We start from the raw sequence: 19,841 nt of genomic DNA, 5'->3' as shown, positions 1-19,841 counted from the left end.
GTTACTCTGTCCGATTGAAAGAGCTGTATGAAAGGCACTCCCATCTCTGCAGGAAAGTTATTGCTGCTCTCAACACAATATACTGCAGCCAAATATAGCGATACTGTCACTGCCTGTGGGCCACGTGTTCCTCAGTCTATTATGTCATGTTCATCCACACCCAGAAACATTACTGCTGGAGCACAAGAGTTATACAGACGCAGTCCATAGAGCAAGAATCTCTTAATCTCAGAACTGTGGGTTCAGCCCCCACATTGGGTCCCTCTGTGTCAATTTGATCCCCCAATCCTTCTAGCATGACCTGATGGCGTAACAGTGATACCCAGTACCCAGCGAAATTCAGCTTTCTTTCCACATTGGCCGAACAAGAGTTTATCTAAATCGAGGGAGATCTGCTCACAAACAAGTATTAAACACTTCAGCATTTACTGTTCGAATACCACACTTTGTCAAAACACTGCCGCTTCTGAAGCTAATAAGTAACAGTTTTTGAGCACGCATTGTATTGTTAATGCTTATATTAAAAAAGCATAAATTCACATAATGGAATTTTGACGGAACAAAGTAGTCCAGCCCCTTTACAACATTACATACCCACTGAGTAAAGCTTAAAACTACAGCAGCAGGAGTAACAATAATGGCAACAACATGTTTGGAGTTCGGCATTTCGTTTATTCTGCGGAAACATCGTATCGGAATGAACTGCCCGAGATAAAAGAGTAATTGCGGCTTCAGATCGTTTTTACAGAGCATTGCGTTGTTCTGTTCATGCTGACTACACGCTTTAAATTTGTCATTTACTGCAAGCGTTGCTTTTCCGCGTTTTTCTGAAATTCCTCGCATTTGACCCAGCACTAAAATATTTCATTCCCGTCGCTGAATACATCGTGGAAACGGTATTTGCAACCGAATGCTGTCACACATGAAACCTTTTTGTTATTCGGTTCTGAAGTTTGAAAATGAAAATAAAACGGGGGTCACCTCATAGGCTTGAAAGAAGTCCAAGCAGCATAAAAACCCGCGAATTCTCACAAAGGCTGCACCTTTCTTCTGCTGCTTTTATAAATCAGCCTAAAACATTTGAATGCATACCTTACTGCTGCTAACCACATTCACGTGTTTACAAAGCTTTTTTCTGTCCGTTATGTTTTTGCTAAATAGTTTCTCCGTTTCCCTCGTACTGTGATTGTCAGCGAGCACAACAAGACTGAAACAGTGTAAAGCCAGGTAAAAAAGACAGGGTAAAACGCCTGACTGTCGGGAGTGGGATTTGAACCCGTGCCTCTATTTGGAGAGCGAAACACAAAGCTTAAAAGACACGAATCTGAATTTGCTGTTTTTAACCGCTCGCCTATCCTGAAAAAATGTGTGCTGCTTGCACTAGTTGCATGCGATTTTCCGTAACTTTAGGACGATTGATACGACTGGACGAACACAATTTGTGGCGTTTAGCATGATAGGACTTTCGGAGACACAGGCCACACACTCACAGCCCACTCAGTATTGATGGAACGGAAGTGGAAACAGTCACCAGCTTTAGGTTTTTGGGAATTCACATCTCTAAAGATCTAACCTGGACTGTGAACACTGACTCTATCATGAAGAAGGCTCAGCAGCGCCTTTATTTCTTGAGGTGCCTCAAGCGATGGGGGATGCCAATACATGTGTTGGTGAACTTCTACCGCTGCACTATCGAGAGCGTCCTCACCAACGGGATCACCGTGTGGTATGGCAACACCTCTTCGCGAGAAAGAAAGGCACTGCAGAGAATGGTAAATATGGCCCAGAAGATCATCGGCTGCGGTCTCACCAAGATTAAACAGCTCTATGAGGACCGCTGCCGTGGTAGAATTCTGGCCATCACAGAGGACAGTCACCACCCCGGGCATGAGCTCTTCACCCCACTGCCCTCAGGCAAGAGATATAAGAGCATACGGACACTTACCACTAGATTCTTCAATAGCTTTTATCCACAAGCAGTGAGACTGGCGAACACATTTAGCCATCCCCCTCGGACCACACCTACACCATCACCATCTACCTCATTTTAATTTATTTATTGTACGTCTCCAGTCATTGTTTACACGTCTGTATTGTTTATATTCAAACTGTCTGCATGTTTACTTGCACATTGTCTATTGTTTGTTTGTACATTGTCTTGATGCACTGTTTGCACTTTGTTTTGTTTTTTTTACACTTGTTTTACAATCAAGAGACTTTCTGTAAGTAAGAATTCCATTGTACCAGCACCGGTTACATATGGCAATAAAGTTCAAGTCAAGTCAAATGCGAGGAATTTCAGAAAAATCTGGAAAAGCAACGCTTGCAGTAAATTACAAATTTAATGCGTGTAGTCAGCATGAACAGAACAATGCAATGCTCTGGAAAATATGATCTGAAGCTGCAATTACTCTTTTATCTCGGGCAGTCCATTCCGATACGATGTTTCCGCAGAATAAATGAAATGCCGAACTCCAAACATGTTCTTGCCATTATTATTACTCCTGCTACTGTAGTTTTAAGCTTTAATCAGTGGGTATGTAATGTTGTAAAGGGGCTGGACTACTTTGTTCCGTCAAAATTCCATTATGTGAATTTATGCTTTTTTAATATAAGCATTAACAATACAATGCATGCTCAAAAACCATTACTTATTAGCTTAAGAAGCGGCAGTGTTTTGACAAAGTGCGGTATTCAAACAGTAAATGCTGAAGTGTTTAATACTTGATTGAGAGCAGATCTCCCTCGATTTAAACAAACTTTTGTTCGGCCGATGATTTCAGATCAAAATCTGAATCAAGTGGAAAGAAAGCTGAATTACGCTGGGTACTGGGTATCACTGTTACACCATCAGGTCATGCTAGGAGGATTTGGGGGATCAAACTGACACAGAGGGACCCAATGTGGGGACTGAACCCACAGTTCTGAGATTAAGAGATTCATGCTCTATCAACTGCACCTATAACTCTTGTGCTACAGCAGTAATGTTTCTGGGTGTGGACGAACATGACATAATAGGCTGACAGCAGGAACACGTGGCCCACAGGCAGTGACAGTATCGCTATCACATTTGGCTGCAGTATATTGTGTTGAGAGCAGCAATAACTTTCCTGCAGAGATGGGAGTGCCTTTCATACAGCTCTTTCAATCGGACAGAGTAACAGGAACCGACCTAAAGTTTCGGCTGTGGATCCATCTCCGCATGGGGGAAAGAGACAGTAAAATAGCAATGAAGAAACAGAAAGAATTGTGCTCGCTGCAAAGTAGGAAAGAGGTGGTCAGATACATAAAACAGCTTGGTGATAATTTGCAGCGACAGTTTTATGTTATTTAGTACACGGATTTCTCTTCATGTTCCTTAAGATGTGTAATTTGTATGTTGGTTGTATGAGAACAGTTTCTTCTCAAGTCCCGTCAATTGACAGTGGAGAGCTAGCTGGTGCACATCTTCAAGAAGACTCTCTTTAAGGCAATTACAAGTTTCTCAAACAAATCTGTGTCATATTTTTAAAATAATTTAGCTAATGAGCAACAAGAGTATAAATTAATTCTCCCAATCTCCATACAAAGATAAAACTCCATGTGTGAGTCTAAGTTTCTTTGAGGCTACTGATGTACGTCATTATTGGACATTCCCAGTGATATTGACTAAGGAGCTCAATTTTTACATGTTGTAGTTCAACATGTGCAAAACATTCGTATCCCCTGCAAATATCGGCAAGGTCAGTGATATTCTCAACAATGCGTGACATTGCAATTCGTGCCATACTTTTTCCCGATGTATTCTGACATGCCAAGATCAGAGGGTCATATTTAAAAAACTGGTGCATTAAAATTGTACTTCAGGATTTTGATAGTCTGTTACATTGTCTTTCACACATCAGTGTCAGACCTGTGAGACATTTTCATAATCGGGTGGGAGGCCGTAGAAATAAGCAGAAAGTGCAATCACTTTTTCCCAGTGTAAGTCCGTGTTATGGTGAGTTTTTAAAATTGGTTTGCGATTTTCTGAAATATATTCCATACAAAAATATAGTTTGGACAGTCGCTATTTGGATATTCCCTTTCAGTGAAGATGTCTACAGTTTTCCAGCCGGATTAGTACTGATCGAAGAGAGCCATCTACAGGCGAAAGGCGACATAACATCACAGCAGCAGCATTTAAGGTGGAACGAAAAACACGCATAAGAAGCTGGCGAATAAGAAGCCAACTTCAGCCTCGTAGCAGACCCTGGGAGGCACGCTCAAAATAATCATCTTTCCCAGTACTTCAGAGTCTTATTTAGATCGCTTCACTGCAATTTTATTTGATTGATTGGAGATGTGAAGCCATCAAGCCTGAACTGCGCTTCACATTGAAATTGAAGCCATTTCTCATGTTCTCTCAGTGTCGAGGAAGCAATTGAGTGTAAAGGAGGCGACTTGAAAATGAAACGTGTAATCACCTTACAGAGGGTCTTCACGACGGGGTGCGTCAGCTAGTTCTCCATTATTGTCAATTTACTGGACTTCTGAAGAAACCTATCTACAACGAAAATACAAACTGCACAGTTCAAGGCACATGAAGAGAAATCAGTGTGCCGATTGACTCAAAAATGTCGCTACAAACAATCTACCAGGCTGATTTACTTGTCCGACCACCTCCCTCCGTCCCCCTTTGCTGTTAGCACAATTCTTTCAGTTTCTTTTCTTGTATTCTCCTTGCTATTTCAGTGTTCCCCATGTATAGATGGATCCACAACCGAAACCGTTTTCACCCTGTGTTTCTGCAGCGTCAGTCTGTATGAGGAGCACATTTTGCACAGCTCCAGTGGCGCAATCGGTCAGCGCGCGGTACTTATACAGCAGTGCACAGCGAAGTTATGCCGAGGTTGAGTTTGAGCCTCACCTGGAGCAGCGTCTTTAGCTACTGAAAGCAACTGTCAAGTTTAGATATTATTAGGTATCTGATGGAGATAAATTAACATCAAACGAAGAAGTAAAGGTTTACTTCGAGTCACAATCAAATAAGGCTCCACAGCTGAAACATTGTGTTTCCTTCTCTTTTCAGCATGGAATAAACCTTGACTTTTTCCTTTGAAGCCCATGCATTCTGACGCAGCTCCCTACTTAAATTACCATCAGCTGTGTACCTCCAGCTGACCTGTACACAAATATATGAGAGAGGTCTACTGAGACGAGAGGAGCACTGAAGACTTGAAAAAGCTCTCGAATTAGACTCTGTGTTTTTGTTGTTCCCCAGATTTGTTTTTAATGTTCTTTTTCTTTTGAAGTTGTTGCATTTGTTTTTTGTTTTTTTTGTAGTTGTTAGACTACTACAGGGATTTACCTAGGTTCCTGGAAGACTTCTTGTTTTGTGTTTGTTGTGTTTTCGGGTTAAAATTGTTTTTTTCTATTCATAGGACCCCACGCATTACTATGGGAGTAGATAACTTTAGTTCTTACATTGTACCTGAAATTACCACATAAACTACTACTCTGTTTCCCTTTTTTTAAAAGGCACAAGTGAAGTTTGTTTTTCCTTGCTGCTGATTGGTAGCTACAATGGGTCAATTGCAATAAACCCTTATACAATAAACTCCACTGAAATTTGTCAGCAGCTCTGTACTAAACCTGCTCTCAATTGCAACAAACCTAAAATAACAGCTGCTGCCCGTTAGATGTTACTGCATTAGGAGTCTAGCTTAAACCACCTCTTCATAGGTTTTAAGCTACTCAGTAGCGGACTAAGCAGAACAATCGATCACATTAGAACTGTCTTGAATGTAATGGAAATAATGTACTCATTAAGTAACAAGCTTATGCACCACTTGCTTGAAAATTATTATTATATTTAACTAAAATTGCTTTCCAGACACCACAAATATTCACAATGAATGTTATCATTACACGTATTTACTAATAAAAGTGTTATTTATTAATAATTATGTATATGTTCCATGTATATTTTTATTAGTAGCTGTATTACAAGTAATGCATATACAGTCTTTATTATAGTTAGTTTTCAGTTATCCTGGGGAGGGAAGAGAATGGAAATTAAGGAAATAAAAATTTAAAGGGCTTTTAAGTCTTCAATGTGTTCTGTCATAGCTGTGTGTTGTCACATCTGGGTGTTAGTTTAGTATATTTGTTGTATTATTTATTGTGATTTAACACTACACTTGTGTTTCTCAGGAGAAAGCAGTAAGATTTTGTTTTATTTGAGGGTACAGAAAATTGTATTGTATGCCCAAATGTAAGGTTACGTTAAGAAAACATTATTGTTACCTTTTGCAACGTTATTTATTTAAGACGGTTCTTCAGAATAGTGTCCCTTACGTATCTGTGACTGTGGTCCAACAATAACAGTGCTGAAATAGCCGGAATGTGTGGGAAGAAGATGGAGATGGAACAGGAGGCTTATTCAGTCGATAGAAAGGTTGTGTAGGACTGAACACACTACGGTTATGGTACTGGGTTTAAGAACATTACGATCCTACAGTCTCCTGATCCGTAATCAGATGCGTTATCCAATGTACCACTGGCCCTTGTACCGCATTCCTCAAGTGCACCACTGTGAGCTTGCGCCGCTACAATAATAAATCGCCCCAGTCCAAATTTTCTCAATTAGGTGCACGTTTTCTACGTGTATTTAGTTAATAAGTCTTTCATTTTGTCTGTTTTAAAAATTGCATCTCTTTAAAACAGACAAACGAGTTTATGTGTTGTGCTGAAATGCACACATGAGGGCATTCAAACGAAAGAAATCACAGAAAAGATATCGCTCTTAAAAAGAAATCAGAGTGGAGACGCTGGTGATAGAAAACAGAGCTTCATACGATGCATGAGATGCTTTACCTCTGAACTAAACTTGGCTCTTTAATCGTGTTAGGAAGAGTGTATAGTCAACAGTGTACATTTTAAAAATCTAAGCAAGATAATGAGACACGAAGTGAATTTGGAACACGAGCCTCTCCTTCATTGTTTAATGAGCTTTTGATGAACATCTAAGTGAAAGACAAATTCACTATTTTCACTTTGTGATTAAAAAACACTTTTATCACACGTTAAGCACTCCTGATGGTGTCGAATAGTTCTCTTTTCTACCCTCATCATTTGAGGATCCCCAGCTAAAATATCTTTTAAAAATACAACAAAATTGCAATATTTTGAATACTATTTAAGTTTACATAGTCACATTCCCAGTGATATTGACTTAGGCGCTCAACTATTAACTTCTTGTAGTTTGACTTGTGCCAAAAGTTTGAAATCTCTGCAACTATCAGGATGCTTAAGGACATCCAAAGAAACCCCATCACATTTAGGGGAGACGGTGTTGAGGTCCGATTAATTTGAAATGCGTCTCTGGGGACTTTTGATTTACCAACGTTATGTTTAACTGAAGGATATGCGGACTAACTGTGCCATAAAAACTAACGCACACATCACCTTTTTTCTACATTCACAGGTTTTTGGCTAAAGACAAAAAAATCGTTTTTGTGTCCTTGCCAGCTGGCAGTAATTCCTCTGCACTGACAAAACAGATGAGTATTTTATCTTTCGCAATTTGTATGGATTTTTTTAAAAACAAGTTGTTCCACAAATTAAATGAACACTTCCATTAAATTTAATGTAGAAGGATGTTGCTTTCCATAATGATACACTGTGTGGCAAGACAGGCACCACTGAGACTCAACCCCAGGATCTCCTGTTTACTAGGCAGGCACTCTAACCAACTAAGCCACAGCATTCTCGCATCCTAGTGTTAATCCCGCATCAGCAGGGTCAGCTTGTCGGCACGCCTGTCTCCATTTGGTGGTTTGAGCTGACGTTGCCATGACGTTGCCATTAAATGCGACCGAGAATACTCCAACCGGCGCGCCGCTATGCCTGCCGTCGGAGAACTAAGCCATGGCACTGGCATCAGATATCCCTTTTACAGCCACTTGGACACATCTCAATTGCTCTGAGACACCTGCATTCAGTGTGCGCTGAGCCTGCTCGCTGAGCAAGTGACGAGAAATGGCTTATGTCCAAGGAGTTCAATATGCTTTTTATGTTCAATGGGGTGTCCACTACAGCTAACACTGAAGCGCAGCACAGGCTCTGTGGTTTGACATCTCACAAGGTAAATGTTGAAATTGTAGGTGGAAGAGTAAAATTACCCTTGAGTATGGGGAAAGAGGCAACTCATGTCCGGAGGGGGCTGAAGTGTGTATGGAGGTGGCCTAGTGGTTAAGGCAATCTCCTCTTAATACATGATACTCTGCACAAGTAGGTTTGAACCCCATTCTCCTCGAGGAAGGGCTTTGACACATTTTGACCTTTTTAAACTTGGTGTGCTTTCGTTTTGTTTCTTCGCTCCTGTACTACAGCAGTAATATTTCTATAGGTGTATGATCATGGTAGGCTGACAGCAGGAACACGTGGCCCACAAGCAGTGACAATATCAGAGGTGTCTGCAGTGTGTTGGTTTGTAAGCAACGATAAAATATCTTGACATGGAAGCAGGTGTGCCTGCATTAATACAGCTCCATCGAGAGGAAAAAGTAACACAAGAACCGACATAAATTCAACAGCACGTTTCTGCAGCTGAAAACGGAACATACTCCACGTGATGATTGAGCTCACAACCTCGATATAACTCCACTATAAAAGCACCACAACCTGACCAATTGCGCTACTGGAGCAGCACAGCACAGTAGCACATTTTCCTCAGTGCACTCAAACAGTGCTTCTTCCCTAGCCTACCAGCTTCAAGACTTTTTTAAATTGATCAAAGATTCATTGGAAAAGGTTTGTTGATGGGTCAGGTGGGAATCACACCCAGATTCACTGCTTGCAAGGCAGCTATGTTCATCATTATACCCAGGACTGGCGCCAGGGGAATGATCTGTAGGGGGGGGGGGGTCTGAAATCCTGAGGGGGGTAGTGATATTTCGGTTTAAACGGAGCCATTGCAACCATCCAAGTGAATTCTCGCAAGCATGCCACTGATTAGTATTTCATGTTAGAAGATAACGACAAGCAATCTGGTATTTAGTGATGAAGAACAGTTCCACGTTCATCAGAACTCACGTGATTATTTTTGCCTGGAGCATCAACCATATGTGTTCATTTTTGCAACAACATCAACGGTAACGAGGTTCTGAATCATTAAGAAATCATTGTAAAACCAACAGAAAGTAGAAACTTCTATAACTACAGTCCTAGTTATATAACGATTGTAAGTATAAGGATAAACTACTGCAAGGCATTGGTCCACCTGAGCAAATAAGGTCATAATAATGTTGACACCCCAAAACATAGACACTATGTAACGTGCTGTTCCTGGACAGATAGCCCTCCTGCACATTAAACAGTCTGATGTAGTAACTGTGAATTCGGGGTTAGTGTAGTTATCTGACCATTGACAATTTATCCAAAACTGAGGGGGGTGGGACTGTTCAGTTGAGGGGGCGATTTTGGCATGCCAGTAACATTTTGACAAAACGTCCAAGAGTTACGAAAACACTTACTTTGTGTATAAAGTACATTGTGTACACACTGTAAGTTCAGAACGCGAGAAATACTGCTCAATATGGGATCCTGTCCAGGAATATCAGGGCTGTAAGGGGGTCAGATCTATAGATGTAGTAAACACATTAGTGGAGACAGTGTGTCTGCCCTCTGTGTGAGAGCCAGACAGGAAAAATAATCTGTGGTCTGGGAAGAAGAGACCCTCGTTGGAAGAGCGGTGCTTCTCACAGGAGAGAATGAAAAAAAATATTTTTCTCCTTGGGGGAATTAAAAGCACTTATGGGGAGTGGTGTGATGGTAGTGCATCTGATACCACATCAAAAGGTTGTGTGTTCAAATCATGTTGAGATCGGGTGATGTATGTTCAGGTTCAGCTGGTGCCGAACCCAGGAATTAGACCATGCCGTTTGGTTTTATCTGTACACCACATAGATAATCTAAATGAAATAACAGAGCAGTACAGGACACGCATTCAGGAAATAACACAGCAAGTCATTTTGAACATGACAAGAGAAAAGGCACACTGCACATCCGTGAAACATCACGTCCGACTTTAGAGACAGTTACATCACAGAATGGAAGTTTCAGGCCCCTTTTTCATTACAGGTTCAAACTAACCTGAAAGTTACAGAGTTTTAGGTCACTTTTGTATTAAAATGTGTCTGAAGCCTATAAATATAATTTGCCCTTTTTTAAATTGTGGATGAAATCCAATCCCATGTACCAAGACCTTACAGTATATTCATGTTAATTAAAATGATTAATGCTATTGGACATTAGCTGGTGCTTTTTGTAACGATTTGCTATTTCATGCTGGAAAGAAGGAAACCCGACCAACGTTTGCTTTCAGGTGCGGTTCATTCACATAATGGACATCTATTTCTGAGTAGCCTGATTTAAAAACACACGAACCCGGTAGAAGTCGAACCTCCAATCTCATGATGCAAAATCAGACGCGTTTCCATGAAACCACTGGCCAATCATGTAACTGAATTGCACCATGGTGAGTTCAGCACTGCAACTAGTAATTACTAGTAATAGTAATAATCCCATCCTAAATTTCTAAGTGAGAAACGTGTTTTCTACATTTTTATCAGTTTTAAAATATCATCTCTTTAATACAGACAAAGGGTTTGTGTGTCACTTTGAAATTCTGATTGATTTAGAATTCAAAGAAAAAGATGTTTTCTTCAACAACGCAGTGCAATTATGACATCTTTCACTCTACTTCTCTCTTGTAGTAAAGCAGACCTTGCAGTGTGAGCATTTACTCTAGTAAATTAGGTCATGTATCATGTTAAATCACTTCTTCAAAACAAAACATTCCTGGTGCACGTTTTCTCCATGAAAAAAATACATTTTTCCCTTACATGATTTCTCTTTTTTTTTCCATCAGAGTACAGAAAGAAGAAAAAAGGGAAAAGCAGTGTCGCAAAAAAACTCCATCGCCCTTGGGAGATGTCAAGCTCATCGGATATGAAAAGTGCCCAATAAAAGCAATTTCTTTTCATTTATCTTAGCGTCAGGGCTGCTATTGTGTGTAGAGGAGGCAACTTGCTCAGCCAGTAGACTCACCGCTTACTGAATACAGGTATGTTTTGAGTGTCATGCTGATCGTCTTATAAATGCAAAAGAAACTTTTAAAGCTGATAAAGTTTTCCATTGTAATTTGCATGTAGCTACAATGTCCCTGGAAGAGAGATTTTATCAGTTGCACGTAATCAGTATTTTTTACTTTTTGTTTAGTACTGGAAATATATTTTTTTTAATTTTTCTAAAGAAGATCTCAAGAAGTATTGCCAGGACCTACCTTTAGCATTCAATAGCGATATTAATGGATCAGAAATGTAAGGTAAATTGGTGATCTGAGCCAAAATAGTCCTTACACGCCTCCTGGAACAGTGTTCATATTCATAGCAAGTTATATTCTTTTTCAACCCCAAACGTTGCTATTGCATTAAGCTTTGTGTGACCATTAGAGGTTTCGGTAGCTTCTGGACAGCGCACTTTTCCAAACTGAAACCTATAAGAACATTATTCAAGACGCACCATGTCCCAGAATCATTCATCGGGACTAGGATTAATATCAATGGAAAGTACTTCAAAATAAAAGATTTAACTGAAATATTAAAAGAGTAGGAAAGCATTTAAAGTAGAAAAAAATCAGTTCAGATGATATTTAATTTTTTGAGAAATGGGCACATACATCAGCTCAGTGAGCAGTGCGAGGTGCTCTTCTGGAGATGATGTTAAATTAGTTAAAATCATGTGATAGTTAAAAAAGCTTAATACTTAGTTAAACAGCCAGCACAAATGGTTGCGTTTGTGATTATGTCACTTCTCTACTACAGCAGCGTCGGTAAAAGACCCTCTGAAAGCAGTAAGGCTCTGCACAACTGAATTCGTTGCTATTTGGAGAAATCCACAAACTCGTGTTTTTCATGTGCTTTAAAAGACAGCCATACTCACCGACAAAATAAAGACACTGCTGCTGATTTTTTCCGAAGCACAGTTGACCTTTCTGAGCCAATTGATGAAGCTCACCCAATGAATACTATAGCAGAAGGTGGAGGAAAGTGCAACTTTGTAACTATCACAACCACAGGAACAACTGCAAGAAGTAGAATCAATTTCCCATCGAATGGTGGTGTTGTCTGAGGTACGCGATGTGAGCGTGTGCAGAGAATCCCACAATCTCTTCAAAACTTGGACAAAGTATTTCTGATGGAGCGCTGTGCGCAAAGATTAAATAAGCTTTGCTCCTGCCGATGATTCTGCGTGAAAAAGCACAGCATTCAAGTTTCACAGACAAATGCACCATGCCTACTGTAGCGGCGAGGCTTATTAATAAGAAAGAATTAAGTGTTCTGAGCCTTCCCAAATGAGGCCCCATTTCTCTGTTCATCTCTGTGGTGCAGCCACAGAGAAACTATTCATGCAGGCTGATTTAAGGTTCCTGATAAGGACAGCTCTCAAAGGGGGATGCACTTAGCTAAGCCTGGCTATCATGATCAATGGTCATCCATTGGTGCCTATCTGTCTAGGGAGTGCCAGTTGGACATCTGGACTGCATTCCTAAGTGTCAGGAGTAAGTGACTCATATTTCACCTTGATCAACCAATCAGGGGCTGGTAGGGCCGAGTAACCCACGTGGGACTCTGATGCCCATGGAACTTTCAGCCAATCAACGAGCTGAAGTTCCTCCAGGTAAAAACAGGCAACACAGAGAGCCTGAGAGATTCAGTAAGATTCAGGGAGATTCAGTAAGATTCTGGAGAGGATTCTGTGGACTGTTCTAAAGGGAATTCAAAGGAGAATTCCAGGGCAGGACGGCCCAGGAGCAGAAGGCTCCCAAGGGCAGGACATTCTCGCAGCATGCCTCCTGACCGAACTCAGCTCGGACAACCACGGAACGGCCAGTGTGTCCGAGTGCCAGAACTTTCCTTTGTTCTAAGAGTCTAGAGTGGAGGTTGCCAGAGAGTAACCAGCAGCAGGCCTCGTGAACAGGTCGGATCTGTGGACAGCTGAATCACTATTCAGAACTAGCTCTTCATCAGGAACGAACCGGTCCTCTTCCTGACTTTCTGGGACCCACAGTCATCTTTTCTCCTGTGCACAAACTTTGCTAGTTAAAGCCAACAGTGAGCATCAGCAGTGCACCGTCACAAGCCGCACAGCACAGCCTGGCACCGAGCCAGAGAGCGCGGATTGGACAGCAACAGCCTGCAACTGTTTGTTTGTGCCCGCAGGAGATCTGAATCCCCAGAAATTGGATGAGTATTCAACTTCACTGCATTACAGCTCGAGAATTCCATTGTTATCCAAACCAGTTGATATCAATTTAATTCCTAAGAGTTATGTACTTGTTTTGAGTATCTAATGTAGAAGTTGTAACCAAGTTCACTTTACGAAACGGTCTTAATGAATGATATACTGAACGTATGTCCTCTTGATATGTGTAACACTTTGTAACTGATTGAATATATATCTTTTGTATTCTGATAACCCTCTCGATAAGATCTGTTAGGTTTACATGCATATTCTATGTATTAATAAATGTATCCTCGTGTATTAGCACCTGTGTGTGTGCGTTGTTTGAGTTATGTCGCATGGTTGGACTCTAAAGCCATCAAAAGAATCAACTTTGTGATTTACTGCTACAATAAATAATTGTCTCAGTAAATGCCCAAACCCTACAGAACTGGTGCCTTCAGAGAGCCACTACAGTTACATATTTGGCGTCCCTGAACGGCCGGTTTTTCTTACACTACAGAACCAATTTTAAAAACAATTGCGGCACACTGCGATTCACACTGACTCAAAAGTGATCACGGCAGATGTTGTTCCCTGCATAATGCTGAAGGGACCAAAGAGCATTGCTGTTGGGAACACAAAATGAGGCTTTTTTATGCCTTGATGTTAAGCTGACAAAGACTATCTTGAAACACCTAGTTCAGTCTCTCGACAGACTGCCAAGCAAAGCTTTTACCCATTGACGTCGCAATAGAAGGAAGGTCTTAACCCACCAACACTTAGCAGTGGCAAGATTCAAACCTAACCCAGCGAAGAAAATGGAGCACAAACCCAGCACTTAGACCACCCAGCCACACTCCTCACACCTTACTCTCTTGAGAACGTCGGGTGGGTTCAGCTCTTGTTGTGCGACGCGTGGAAATGACTGCATCTTCATTTTCCGAGATGTTTCCTATCACATCTTTGTCAGCTCTGAATAAAGTGCTTCTTTGGAGCAGGCTTCAGACCTTTTATTTTATTTATAAAGGAGGGCCATTCAGAAACATGTAATTCCTGTTTTAGAAATGCTTTGGGCGGTGTGTTTTATATAATGCACAAACAGTATTCTGATTGTATACTGTAGACCTGTGTAGCAATCATACTGGACGTGACTGGGATTCTGAAATGTTTCTTGAAAAGGTATTCAGGGCTGCTTGAATCTATAATAAAAAAGTGACCCGAAACTTCCAACCTTCCAATCACTGATGTCGCTCTCCCTAAACCTGTACGGGATGTTTTGCTGATGTGCAGTGTGCCTTTACTCCTGTATTAAAAACGACCTCTGTTGTTGGGCGGAGTTGAAGGAGAACTTACTGCACAGAAAAAGTACGTAACGATAAAATATTTCTGCGCGTGAAACACATCAATCGTTCAGCATTTCTAAAATGTTTAATTGAATTGACAAAGAAATCCTCTCCTTAAACTTCGAAAAGGATTATCTGTTGAGCCAGCAGGCGTAACACTGCAGTTGCCCGTTTCTCACAGGTGGTTGAAGTTGTGGATAACATTTAGCAGGTTTGGCACCATGGCTTAGCTGGTTAAGACGCCTCACTAAAAACCAGGAGACCCTGGGTGTGAATCCCAGCGGTATCTATTCGTAGACAACAGGCCACTCATTGTCAATATTTATGGAGCTTAATTTAAAGACAACGGGAGAAGCATGAGTTACAGCTTTCTGTAGCTGTTTTATAGAGCAATGTATCGGTTGGCTCTGTGGCGCAATGGAGAGCGCATTGGACTTCTAGGCTTTGATAGAATGAAGTCATTCAAAGGTTGTGGGTTCGAGTCCCACCAGAGTCATGTATCATTTTGATTCAACCTTTCAAAATCCTCTAGGGATTAGTGTTGATCAAGTCAAATAAAGGACTTCTTAAGAGTCCACAGTTGAAAATGAACCAGCAGCCACAAGAAAGAAATTAGCACTGGACTGTGATCACATTACTCCTGTCCTGGACTCCTTGCACTGGCTTCCTGTCAACTTCAAAATCCTCATGCTCACCTATAAGGCTCTCCATGGCTTGACACCACAGTACCTGTCTGGGTTATCGCCACCTCACAACCTTCGCTCTTCTAATTCTGGTCTCCTATCTGTCCCCCAGTCCATCTACACTCTATGGGTGACAGGGCCTTCTCCTGTTTTGTACCAAAGCTCTGGATCTTTATTCCCAAGGATATCAGAGAGTCACCTTCTCTAAACTCCTTCAAATCCAGACTCAAAACCCTCTTCTTTAGAAGAGCCTTTAATGAACTATTCTTTACCCCTCTGTTCCTACTGTATTTAATACCACCATCTATTGTCTCCTCTAACTGTGTATTCTCATCCTGCTTATCTTGTGTATTTTTTAACTTTATTGGTTTCATTCTGTAAAGCACTTTGAAAAGCCACCTTTAAAGGCACTATATAATGTATAGATTATTATTATTAATAATAATAATGAACAGTGCATTTAACACTGAGCACATGCGGTCCTTCTTTGCAAAGGATTGCAAAGGCTGGGAATTAGCCTTTCACTCGTGTTGTTGAAGACCGTATCCTGGCTTTGTTGCAGGAAATGTCTGGATGCCATCACCGGATCAAGGAGAGGATCAGGGTTTTGGGAAGTCTTTTTGATGCCTGACACTGTGTGTTTCCTGGTTGTAACGGGTGTCATTCTGGACCTAAACAACAGAGAACACCGTTGAAATAGCTGAACTGCCTAGCGGACACTTTGTCGCCTTCTTCTGACCTGTATTTAATGCGATTCTCTGAAAACTTGGCACGTTATATCTGTGCTACCTTTATGGAGGGCACACTCATAAGAATCATAGATTCGATCACAAGCATCTAAAAATGAGCCTGAGAAAATGACATCACGCTATGAGGCTGAATGGCACAAATTCTCCTGTTACTTCTGCAGCAAATGTGTGTTTTTTGCTTCTTAACACTGAGATAGTTGGAGATATTTGGCAGCAGTGGGATTCCAACTCACACCCCCAAAGAGACTAGAGCTTTAATCTAGCTCTAAATTAAAAACTAGGTGACTTGTAATGGCTGGTAGGAGAGGAAAGGTATAAATGCTTCTTTTTTGGACAAAGTCTTTATCTTTTTTTTCACCAGTTGTTTTGATCAAATTATTGTAACGCAGTGCCATATTAAGGTATAATATGTACATGAACATCATGTCTGAGTCGATGATGGCAGCTGAGTATCGCTGGAGGACAGTTCATCATGAGTGGGTAAGCCTGCATAATGAGGGAGAAGAGATCGGCCTCTCTGATGCAGTGTCCAGTGACACTAACCTTCTGTCCTACTGTTCTCTGCTAATGTAGATGGTGAATGTTTATTTAGGTGAATGTAAGGTTTCATTCTTGTAAAATATTTCCGAGCACTTTTTTTGTTGCTGAAAATTAATCCTGAGCATTTGAATGAATTCCGATATTGTCACCTAATTCCATACATTGTTTCATCAAACTAGAACATTTAGAGGAGGTCAATTGCATTTATGAATTGCATAGTGATAGTATTTCTTTCCATTTAAATACTTCAGTCAAAAATGTAGAGAAGGTGCTCCTGTTTTCACCATTATAAGAACTGTGATGCACCAGTAATATTTACTCTCATAAAAGTATTGTAATTGTATTGTTCTGTTCTGTAACAATCTTGAGTGACACAAACCTTCTGTTTTACTGCACTACACTTCTCCAGAGGCCAGTTCAGCACACAAGGATCCTCAGTCAAACAAACACTGCAATCGCTTGATAAACGCTATTTCTCATCCTTTCTCTTAGTGTCGGTGCTACTATTGTATGCAAAGGAGGCGACTTGACAATGAAGAGAGTCTTCATGAAGGTGTGTGTCGGCAAGCTCTCCACTGGCAATTGACTGGGCTTGTGAAGAAATCAATCTCATTCAACAACCACACAAATTGCACAGCTTAAGGCACATGAAGCGAAATCTGTGAGCTGATTGACACAAAACAATGTCACTTCACATTATCTGCAAAGTTGTTTTGCTTGTCTGACCACCTCTTCCTACTTTACACTGAGCACATATATTTCAGTTCCTTTCTCCCATGTGGAGATGTATCCACTGCCAAAACTGCTGTCTGATTATTTAAATTATCTGTAAAACTGTTACATGACTTCATCTAATTGTAAATTTATAAGACGGTCTGTGAGACATTTGTGAGAGTAGCTGAATCCCAGGGCTGGTATGGAATCACACACAGGCGGGTCTTCTGTGGGATCTGAGTCCCACTGCTCAGAGCTACAGACTGGTCAAATGGTCACTATTGTAGACACGACCATCGGACCATAGGCTACAAATAATCAATATACCGATCATAGTGTCACTACTGGTGTTTATTACATAAATACTGTATATAAATAATAAGATAATTCCACACTCATAAAACATTTATAAACATTTTGGGAGGCTGACATACAGTAAAGAAAGTAATACTGAAGGGTTTGGAAGTCCTGGAAAGCGTTAATAGATCCTTCTTGCTTTCGACCTGGAACAGAGCCCACAACTGCCAGATCAGTGACCCCTGAGCCCAGTTCACAGAGAGGAGAACCAGGAGCTCTTCTATGTCTCTAAGAGGGCTGGGAGGAAAGATAAAAGGGGGAAATGTGACATGAGTCCAGGCTGTTCTGTCTGATATTGTTCATGTAGCAGCACTGATTGTCTGAATATCTTCTGGTTCTGGATTGTGAGGATAGAGAGCAGTACGGAGTTGAGATCCTGTCTGAGTGTGAGTCTGAGCTGTGAATCTGACTGAGAAGAGAATAATGATTTTTTATTCTGCCTGAGAATTTTCCTGAGAATTTTTTTCTTTTCCAAGTGGTGTTACATCCCCTTCAGATACTCTACACAGACTGCCAGAGAGAAGAGGATAGAGAGATGGACAGATAAGAGCACACACAGAAAGAGACACCGACGTCTTGATTTACTTTGAAGCAAGTGTTAATTTCTTTTCTGGAACAAGTTGTTTCTGAACTTCAAGAAATTCATTCAACTTCTGAAAGATAAAATACAAATCTTGCTTCTCAGGACAGAAGAAATGCTTCCAAAAAATGCCAGTGATTTTTTCTCCTTTTAACGAAAAGTGGGGAAAAACAACAGCAGTGCAACTCCGTCGGCTTGATTTAGCTTAATACAAGTATTCACTTCCTTTTCTGTAGATTACAGCCTGCGAAAGATGAAATTAACTTCTTGGTTACTCTTGGTCAGTGCAGAAGAAATACTGCCAGCTGGCAGGAAAATGACAGTATTTTATTTTCTTTAACTACAAACATGTGAGTTGTGAAAAGCAACGGGAATGTGTCCCTGTGCAGCTGTTAAACAAAGGGCTGGTGGGTCAAACGTACTCAGGGACGTGCTTCAGATTGTGATGATGTAAACAAAATCTCCGCTAAAAATTGAAGGGATTTCTTCGCAAACCCTCTTGAATGTGGCAGGAAATCTTCGTGTTTTACTCGTGTGCAACTACAACAAGTAAACAAATAAGTACATAAGTCAATGTCCAAGAAAACCATCTTCACGTGTGGAATTTTTCTTTAACTGGCTGTTGGGAGAATTCATTTATACACCCGTTGTATCCTTAGCAAAAATATTTTAAAATTAGAACACAGATTTGTTGGAGAACTTGACAATCCTTGACAATCATTATTAAATGAGCATTATACAAATGTGCGTTGATATTTTTAATATGTACCTTAATTGTAATATATATATACATAATTGCTTTGATATGGATGTTCATTTGAAGGAATTGAGGAAACTATGAAGGATCGCAGAACAACCAAAGATACATTTGGGCATCTGCTATTGGTAAAGATGAAAGAGTACCTTAAGTGTGAAGCTTTCATACACACGAGAGAAAAAAACAGTTTTAATGCACTTCATTAAACTGATGGTATGCTTATCAATCGTGCGTAAAGTGTACATAGCAGAGGATGGTTTCGATCCATCGACCTCTGGGTTATGGGCCCAGCACGCTTCCGCTGCGCCACTCTGCTGACAGCTGTTATAATGTGATTCAACACAACTGCTCTATCTTTGCTTTCTAAAAGTGCGCCCGAGATGAAAAGTCTAAACGGTAAACGCAGACGTCACTTTGAGCACTTGGTCTTTTATAGCACAAATCATCACCCGCTGCTCTACATGGGCGTGTCTTCAATATCGTTGAGAACCAAACCTTCTGCTTTCCGAGGCAACCGATTCTTTCGTCGTTAATTCCCAAATCTTCAATGAGAATCAGTGAAACGAAAATCAAACACATGTACACACTCGCGTCCTAACCTGAAAGAAAAATCTACACCCACTTTATAATACTGAAAATGATTCAGGAAGTACAGCAAAGTTCTAAAACCAGCGAATGCATCTGCATACAGTACATAAAATGTCAATTTTTCAAAAGTAAAATCTTCAGCTTTGAAAGATTACCATCCATATATTTTCGTTTTTCTCTTTTTTTACATAACACGCTTTCGAGAAACAAACTGTCTTTTAATTAAGGTTTCATTAGAAAATGTGTATCTTGGTTTGCCAAGTTAAAATCGGCACATCC

The 19,841-nt window shown here is 40.6% G+C and overlaps 1 non-coding gene across 1 annotated transcript; it reads left to right on the top strand.

Moving 5' to 3' along the window:
- The first annotated feature begins 14,997 nt into the window (after positions 1 to 14,997).
- Positions 14,998 to 15,090, top strand: trnar-ucu (transfer RNA arginine (anticodon UCU)). The gene is made up of 2 exons: positions 14,998 to 15,034; positions 15,055 to 15,090. It is a non-coding gene; the product is annotated as a tRNA-Arg (tRNA).
- The last annotated feature ends 4,751 nt before the right edge of the window (positions 15,091 to 19,841 follow it).

Source organism: Lepisosteus oculatus, chromosome 14, assembly GCF_040954835.1.
Source record: "Lepisosteus oculatus isolate fLepOcu1 chromosome 14, fLepOcu1.hap2, whole genome shotgun sequence".
In the NCBI taxonomy this organism is placed as follows: Eukaryota; Metazoa; Chordata; class Actinopteri; order Semionotiformes; family Lepisosteidae; genus Lepisosteus; species Lepisosteus oculatus.
The sequence above is the reverse complement of the archived record's forward strand: the minus strand, read 5'-3'. Positions and strand labels throughout refer to the sequence as shown.